We start from the raw sequence: 9,145 nt of genomic DNA, 5'->3' as shown, positions 1-9,145 counted from the left end.
GGTCAGGTGAAACCTGACATACAAAAGGGCCCGTTTTTATTAGCATGATTGACTGGCCCCCTAAGCCAATGGGAGTCAGTATGGGGACTCTGACCCCATACTGCCTAAGCCAATGGGAGTCTGAACCACTCGTGGTAGCCAATCACGTAGTAGCGACCTAGTCATGATTGGCTGCGTCCTAAACTATGACACGCGCACCGCAGAGGTCACTGCAACGCAGAGTGGAGCGGCTAACAAACAACAACAGCAGCGGCTAATGTTATGAGCTAACTGTAGAGCAGGAAACAAACACAGTGATTTAACCAACAAAAGAACGTTTCAAACGAACGGAAACAACGGCCGCGAGGTTGTGAAAGAGAAACGTACACGTTACCAAAAAAAAGGAAACGTTAAAGGGAAAATAAAAAGTATCATTATGAGCTTGTACAACTGCTATTTTCAAAATTCCGGGGAAACCCCACACGGAGTTGCACCACTCACTTCGCACGGGTGTGATTTTACACATTTGAAAACGTTTAAATGAGACATTCTGCATAACGAGTATACTTTCTACTTTTGGTACAGACAAAGTACATTTTTGTTGCCGTCACCTTTGTAGACTACTTTTACTCAAGTACATTTGGAATGCCAGACTTTTACTTGTAACGAGTATTTCTATATCGCAGTGTTGATACTTTCACTAAAGAAAAAACATTTGAGTACTTTTTCCACCACTGAATAATGTGTTTCTCTGTCTGTAAACGCCGCGTCTGACACGGTCTCTCTCTCTCTTCCCCCCCCCCACTGCCTCTGTGTGTCAATGGAGAGAGAGAACAGGTTAAAAGAATAATTGCGTCTGTATTTACCACAAACAGCCTCTCACGCGTAATTAGAGCCACGCACACGTCCCTCACAGAAGCACCATCGCTCGCTGCCGCGCGGCCGTCCAGAGAAGGGGGGGACCCCTGCACTAATATTTAGGTAGTAATGGTCACACATTTGAGTGAGCCCTCCTTTTGTCCTCCTCTCCAACGCAAAGCGCTGTTCACCGCGAGCAGTCACTTCGAGAGGTATCCACCCCGCAATGACCCTACTCGGCGCGTGTGTGAGTGCGTGTGTGTGTGTGTGTGTGTGAGTGTGTGTGTTCGCTTGTGCATGAGTGGCTGAGAGTTGTTTTGTGAATGTTCATTTTAGATTTAATACAAAACTATGTTTAAAAAAAAATCTGAGTTGATATACATTTACAGCTAGTAACACTACAGTATCATACAGTACATAAAAATTATAAATATCAACAAATCTACAAATGTATAATGAACTAAATCAAATTAGTCCACTTGAGCCATATTTTGCACTTGGCTTGTTGTTGTACTGTTGTTGTACAAGTGATGTCACCAATCTACAAAGCTCGCAACTTTGTGACACGTTGTGAGCTTGAAGATCAGCTATTGTTGGTATTTTTTTTGTGTGTTAAATCCGGGTAGGGGGAAAAACACCGGATGTATTTCCAACTGCTCAGTAATTAGGGTGCGTGCGTGCGCGTGCGTGCGTGCGTGCGTGCGTGTGTGCGTGTGTGCGTGCGTGACGTGCGCGCAGGGGGTCAGTAATATCCAGTGCTGGACAGTGGTGGCGCTGCTGCTACATTTGGACAGTGCAGTACGTCACTCACCCACTGTGGGAGGTATACAGTATATACTACTGTATATGCAGCGCATGTGGTTCAATCCACAGAACCCACATTACATTAGGAGACATTATCTAAACGCTCAACAAAACCCAAATTGAATTTAAGGCTCACCCCCCCCCCCCCCCCCCCCCCCTCTCCCTCCTTACCGGCCCATTGGCCCGTTCCAGGGTTATATTCTCTCCTTATTCGTTGGAGCGGGGCGGAGCAGTGTCTGCCCCCCCCCCCCCCCCCCCGCGCTACTCATCCACTCTCAAATTGAATCAGCCTCAATTTGACCTTTTTTTTGACGAAAATATGCTACACACTCCGGGACTACAGATGTACCGTTTAAGTGTATGCAAGGCACAGATGTGTGTGTGTGTGTGTGTGTGTGTGTGTCGGATGTGTGCTTGCATGTCAGCTTATACGGCAGAGTGGAAGGCAAGCATGTCCTTATTTAGCACAGAATTAGACCAATTAGTCTTCAGCAGCGAGCATTAGTAACGGAGCAGGAACCCCATGTGAATGTGTCATTGATTAGCAGGATTTGGCTTAATCATCACGTCTCATAAACTCACCCGCTAACGTCAGCCGGATCCCCCTCCTTAAAGTATACGCCTCCTCTCTTATGTCTTTTCTCTCTCCCCTCAGTCTTATATCTCTCTATCATCAACTCTCTTTCCTTCCTTCTTTCAGCTCGCGCTCTTCCACCGTCTGGTCCTTTTTGCTGCAGCGTTTCGTCTCTTCTTCGACCCATCTGTCTCCGTCTTCCCTCCCTTTCTGCCTATCGGAGCTTTTCCCTCGTCACAATTTCCCCCTTCTTCAGGAATCAGAATCACTTTATTTGTCCCCCGTGTACCTGTACCATACATACATAGAGAACATGAAATATACCGTTTTCCCCCCCTCAGTCACTTGCAGTGCAACACTTCTTATCGTCTTTTGGGGTAGATGCAAATTAGCCCATTTAAGGCCGTCAAAATTAAAAAAAATGTGAGGGAAGTTTTCTGAAAAACCTCATGTTTCTGTCATTGCATGGTGTTCAATATTTCATGTCAAGGACCCCAAAAATGTATGTAATTGGCCACCGACCCCCATCTGGAGCAACATATGTTGTTCCAGGGAAAGATTTGAGTTAAAAACGTTCGCTCTGAAAGAATATACATTCAAAGATTTGCACCACATTTTCACGATTTTTCAAAGAAATAGCAGATCTACAAGCTCGTAGATGAGCTTGTAGATCTGCTATTTTTTCAATAGCTAAAGTATAACACCAAAAGGGGATCCCGTTCTGAATGGGTTGGGTATAATTCAGACTGCCGCGACAAAAACATTTCTCCTGCATTTTATTCGCCGTTGCGCAACGGCCGCGTTGTGCGACCCTAAAATATAGCAGATGTGTGCGACGTTGTGGAGGTATATGACATTTAGCCCTGGCGGTCGGTTCTTCGGTTCTGAACGAGGCTTTTCAACGACAGGTGGTAAGTGGGAGGGAGGAAGCAGATGATCACTTGAGAACTGGAGGACTCCACAGTCAACCAGTTGTACCTGATTTATATATACTCTGTCGTACGGTACGACCCACGGCAGTGGTGGAAACGGTACTCCATTGTTTTTACTTTAAGTAAAGGTGTCAATACTCTGCAATGTGAAAAATACTCGTAAAAGTTCGGAATTCAAAATGTACTTTAGTAAACGTATTGGTATGAAGATGTACTTAACCCATTCTGGACGGGAACCCCTTTTGGTGTTATGTTATACAGTACTTCAGCTATTGAAAAATAGCAGATCTACAAGCTCATAACGTGGCAGATCTGCTATTTTTGGAACAACATATTTTCAGATGGGGGTCGGCGGCCAATTACATATATTTTTGGAGGTCCTTGACGTGAACATGAGTTAAAAAAAAAAATAAGACATTCGTAGAATCGTCCTCAGGTCTAAATGGAGTGCTGCAATTTAAAAAAAATACTCGTAAAAGTTCGGAATTCAAAATTTACTTGAGTAAAAGTACAAACGTATTGGTATAAAGATGTTCTTAAAGTACCAAGTAGAAAGGTCCCGTTTCGCACGTTTTCAAACGCATACAAATCTTTGAAAATAGCAGATCTACAAGCTCTCAATGTGACGCATCGCAAGCTTGTAGATTGGCTATTTTCAAATGGCCGAAATGTATATAGGGTTGAAGTGGTTATAGTGTATGTTTTGTAATAATAATAATCAATTCTCAAAGTAACTAGTAACTAAAGTTTTCAACTAAATGTAGTGGAGTAAAAAGTACAGTATAGTACAACATTTGTACTCTGTAATTTCGAGGTATTTAATACCTCGAAATTGTACTTAAATACAGTACTTAATTACTTAGTTACTTTTCCACCACTGCACGACGGTGCCAGAACTACCAGATCTAAAGGCTAACAACATGTCGGCATGTTTTGAGCTTGAACGTCTGTTATTTCCCACACGGGGTTCCGCGCAGATACTGATGAATTTGGCCCCCTCATTTGTAAAACAAGTGTAGAGTACATTAATCAAATGTAAAAATCTAAAATAAATTCATATCAAAAATAAATGGCAGGCACTGTTCTAGTTAGGCCTACGCCTTTAACGGGAGTGCATTTAAACGGAGATATACCATAATTGGATATACTGTAGGTAACAAAATTCAACACGCTTTGACAAAATGACTCCTGCGTGTGCACATACTGTATACTGTAGTGTACATGGTCACACATGTAAGCCTAGTAACAGAGTGGTAGTGTGTTGACTGTTCGTGGCATGATTTGTTTGTACTAGCCCTTACCCGTTGTGAGATATTTGCCACCCCCCCCTTGTGGCCGCGGGGGGTACTGCACCCTGGGTGCGTTTTCGCTTTTTTTTTTTTTTTTTTTAAGATATTTTTTTTGCGGCTTACGCCTTTTATTGATTTTTGAAGGGACAGACAGTAGGCTGACAGGAAACGGGAGAGAGATGGGGGGATGACATGCAGTAAAGGCCGTGTCGGGTCCGGGAGTCGAACCCGCGGCACACTGCGACTGGATTACCAGTCCGGTGCCCAGACCGTTACGCTACGGCCTGGGCCCGTTTTCGCATTTTTAATTCACTAATAAATTCAATATTAATTTATAATTTGTTAAATTGGAAAAAGGGCTTCGTTAAGACCTCCATATTATTATGGTCAATGCCTGTGTGAAAAGTGGGAGCGATTGGTGCAGGCAGTGAGGAGCTACGGCGGTGTTTCTGACAGACAGACACACATTCAGACAGACATTGACTGAATTATAGTATGATGATGATGATGATGATGAAAACAGGGCTTCTATCTCCCGTCTTGTCCACATGTTGTGGTAGCGTGATAGCATGTCTAGTCTGTAGACATTTTCGGATGCCTTGTTTTCTGATTTGCAAACGATAGAAATATATATATATATATATCTCGAAAGAGCACAATATGAGTTTCTGCAATGCTGCAGCTCGGTGGCTCTCCGTTTCTGAGCGGGCGGAAGTATTGCGATAATACTTCCGCGAGAATACTGCCCTTCAGTCAGTAGTGAAATGCCTATGCTGGAGTCCAGCACGCTGGCACGTGTGCATCTGCTGCGCATTGCGCAGGCTGCTGTGCCTGTAGGGGTTGGACGCATGCCCACTGCATGTGTGCAGTGGGCAAAGTTTAACACAATGGACTCCATTTTCGTCACCGCTAAACCCCTTATCCCTAAACTTCTTTGCCTTTTTTTTTTTTTTTTTTACTATTTTGAAAAACATGTAGACTGGCCATTTTAGCTATTCAAAAATGTTTAGCAAAATAGTAAAAATCACACCCGTGTGAACTGAGTGGTGCAACTCTCCTCTCCCCCCCCCCCCCCCCCCCCTCCTCTCCTCTCCTCTCCTCTCTCTCTCTCTCTCTCTCTCTCATTAGCAGGCAACAGTGCAGCACTAATCCTATCTCTCTGTTTCTGGCAACAGCGCCCCTACTGGTACTCATTATACTGGCTCATTAATGTCATATAGGTGAACACATAGGTGAACACGGACATTGCTAGGTGAACACGGACATTGCTAGGTGAACACGGACATTGGAGTGGTTGCACCACTCAAAAAAAAGGCAAAGAAGTTTAGGGGTGGCCCAGGCCGTAGCGTAACGGTCTGGGCACCGGACTGGTAATCCAGTCGCAGTGTGCCGCGGGTTCGACTCCCGGACCCGACACGGCCTTTACTGCATGTCATCCCCCCCATCTCTCTCCCGTTTCCTGTCAGCCTACTGTCTGTCCCTTCAAAAATCAATAAAAAGGCGTAAGCTGCAAAAAAATATCTTTTTTAGCGGGTTTAGCGGTGACGAAAATGGAGCCCAATGTGTGCTTTCCCTTTCAGCCAGAGCGTGGCGCCAGTGCCAAATAAATCCGTGCCATAAGTTTACAAAGACGGGTCACTTCCGCCCGCCCTGGAAGTGATGGCTGTCCATGTTTGAGCCACATGGTCGCGGGATGGATTCACTTTCTTAGCGTTTTCATAGTTTAGTATAAGATTGCAGTTTGTCTAATTATTTTAGGAGAAAAAAGGGCTCCGTGTGGAGGCTGTCTTAACATTTGAGTAAAAAGAAAAAAATGATTATTATTATTATTATTTATATATTTCTTTAAATTGCTGGATTAATCGAGATTAAAGAAAGACGAGTTCCCTCGTTTTGGCCAAGTTTGGAGCCAATTGCACCACTGGTGTGCAATGGCACAGGTGAACGGATAAGTGCTGTATACCCTCGCGGACGGTATTTATCAGTGTAGGATTACTTTATAGTTTACAGATTAACATGACTTTAAAAAAAAACATTGTATTTACAAAATACAATGTGCATTTTTAATTGCACCATGAGCACAGAGCACCATAAGAGCATGATAAAAGAAAAGAAAAAAAAATCTAAGTCTCAGTCTAAGGAGTTTTACTTATTTTTCTATACGGTGAGCGAGTCTTTTCCTGTCAAAGTTTCCCTCATGTTTTTTGAGACCACCGCTACCGTAGTCATGTTTGAAAAAAGAAAAAGGACGAAGAAAGGCGCAACAGTTTTCTCAGTGCTTCAAAATACAAAATGAAAATATAACCTGCATAATTGGTCAGGATTCACAAACGGTATAAAGCTTTTATATTTATGCTTATAGTTGTGCGCCAGGCAGTGCGACGTGTCGTGACGTGTCGTGCGCTTATAGATCGGCTGTCTCCGCCGCGCGGGACACCTGCTCGCAACTAAGTATGAATTAAAGAACGAGAAGTATTTTTTGCTTGGCTTGTGTTCTCCTCTCTCTCTCTGTGCCTGTCTCCGTCTCTCTCTGAATGAAAGAAATCAAATTAGCGGTCTTGGAACTCAGTGTGTTGTGTAATAGGTATTAGTTATCATATTAATTAGCATCTGTTTGACACAGTATGGTGGTGGCCAGCTGGGAGCATAGGGGACACACACACACACACACACACGTGTGTGTGTGTGTGTGTGTGTGTGTGTGTGTGTGTGTGTGTGTGTGTGTGTACGTGGGGGCTGCTAAGGGGGAAACATGCAGCGTTTGATTTGTTGTGTTGCTAATGTGACACTGATTATACAGGTCAGAGTAAAACAAAGCGTTGAGAGACGCTGCTATGCTAATACAGACGCTGTGATAGCAGGGTTGTCAGCACACGCACACACACACACACACACACACACACACACACACGTTTCACTGTAGATAAACCGATACACTAATGTACATGTGAGAATATACATGTGTATAATCCACACGTGTGAAAGGAGGAGGTAAATGTAAATTGAAAAGGTGGCGTCATTCACTCCAGCCGTTTTTTCCCCTTTTTCTCCTGTTTTTGTACATAGCGTTTGTATTTGTACATGACATGCATTATTGGGTATAGGCCTATACATTCTTTTATATGGTGTTGATGAATTGAATACATAGATAGGACCACAATGGCTTTTTTGCCATCCTTTTAGCCTTAATGTCTTACTGTACCACGTGCTGTTTACATTTGTGACTGATAAAGTGTTCAATCAATCAATCGCAGATGGACGGATACAGACACACACACACACACACACACACACACACACACACACACACACACACACACACACACACACACACACACACCGAGAGAGCATCTTACAGTTACTCCAAACAAACCACACAGTGCAGGTTTCTTTTTTTTCCTCCTTTTTCTTTTCTTTCTCTTTTTTCGTAAGAGCAAAGACGGTTGCCATGGAGAAGAGAGGTTAGCTGTATTTGACCTATGCTATCATGCTAGCTGTGGGCCCGGAGCTGTAATTTCATATGAGTGAGGAGAAAGAAAAAAAAGAATAAATCTGTGTTTCTCAGTGAATTGGTTTATCCCTATGTTTATGAGTAGATAAGTGCAGTGATGGTTAGATGGAGGGTTATTTTCATGGGGTGAGTCTTTTGTGTGTATTGTGTTTATCTAGCCCATTCTGACCTGAGATCAGATTCATACGAGGTTTCCACTGGATACACACTGGTCTGATTAACCCATTCTGACCTGAGATCAGATTCTAAAAAATGTCAGTCGTTCTTCGATTTTTCAAAAATAGCAGACCTACAAGCTCGTATCGCGCCACTCGTAGATTGCTTGTAGATCTGCTATTTTTAAATAGCTAAAGCATAACATGATGCTGACACCAAAATGGGTGCCCGTTCAGAATGGGCTAGGCCGCTGTTGATGGTGGGGAGTACCGCTCGCTCGTTCTCACAGCAGGGAGACTCTTTTTGTGGGAGTAGTGTGTCTGCTTGGTCTGTATAATATAAATCTGTGTGTTTCTGGGGTTTATTTTGTGCGTGAATGTGTGTTGGCGTAGGTGTGTGTGTGACTGTGTGTGTGTGTGTTTGCTTGCGCTCGCGCATTTTGCTCTGTGCTATAGTAGTGCCATCTGTATGCACTATGCACAGTGAAGAGAAAAATCCCCGGTTTTAATTTGTATCCACTTTCAAATGGACCCATTTGGTCATATTCGTACATGTACAGTAGACTGCATCATGTCAACCTGTGATCTGTTTATGAGGAAGGTTAACCCTTTTTGGGGCGGTAACCCCTTTTGATGTTTTAGCTATTGAAAAATAGCAGATCTACAAGCTCATAGCGCGCCACCGAGTGGCGCGCTACGAGCTTGTAGGTCTGCTATTTTTGAAAAACCGTGAAAATGTGGTGCAAATCTTTGAATATATATTCTTTCAGAGCCAACGTTTTTAACTCAAATCTTTGCTTCTGGGGGGGGGGGGGGGGGTCCCTGGAACAACATATTTGGTGGTGGTCGGCGGCCAATTACATATCATTTTTGGGGTCCTTGACATGAAATATTGAGCACCACTGATACAGAAACATAGGTATTTGTTTATTTTTCCACGTCGGGCCTAAATGGGTTAAGGCATGGCTTGCATTGTGCTTGGTGCGGGGGGGGGAGTGCATGCGTGAGCCCACCGCTCTGCCACACGGTAACCCCGTTGCCAT

This window comes from Protomyctophum parallelum (genome assembly GCF_964188405.1).
Source record: "Protomyctophum parallelum genome assembly, chromosome: 11".
Classification (NCBI taxonomy): domain Eukaryota; kingdom Metazoa; phylum Chordata; class Actinopteri; order Myctophiformes; family Myctophidae; genus Protomyctophum; species Protomyctophum parallelum.
This window is presented reverse-complemented; position numbering follows the sequence as displayed.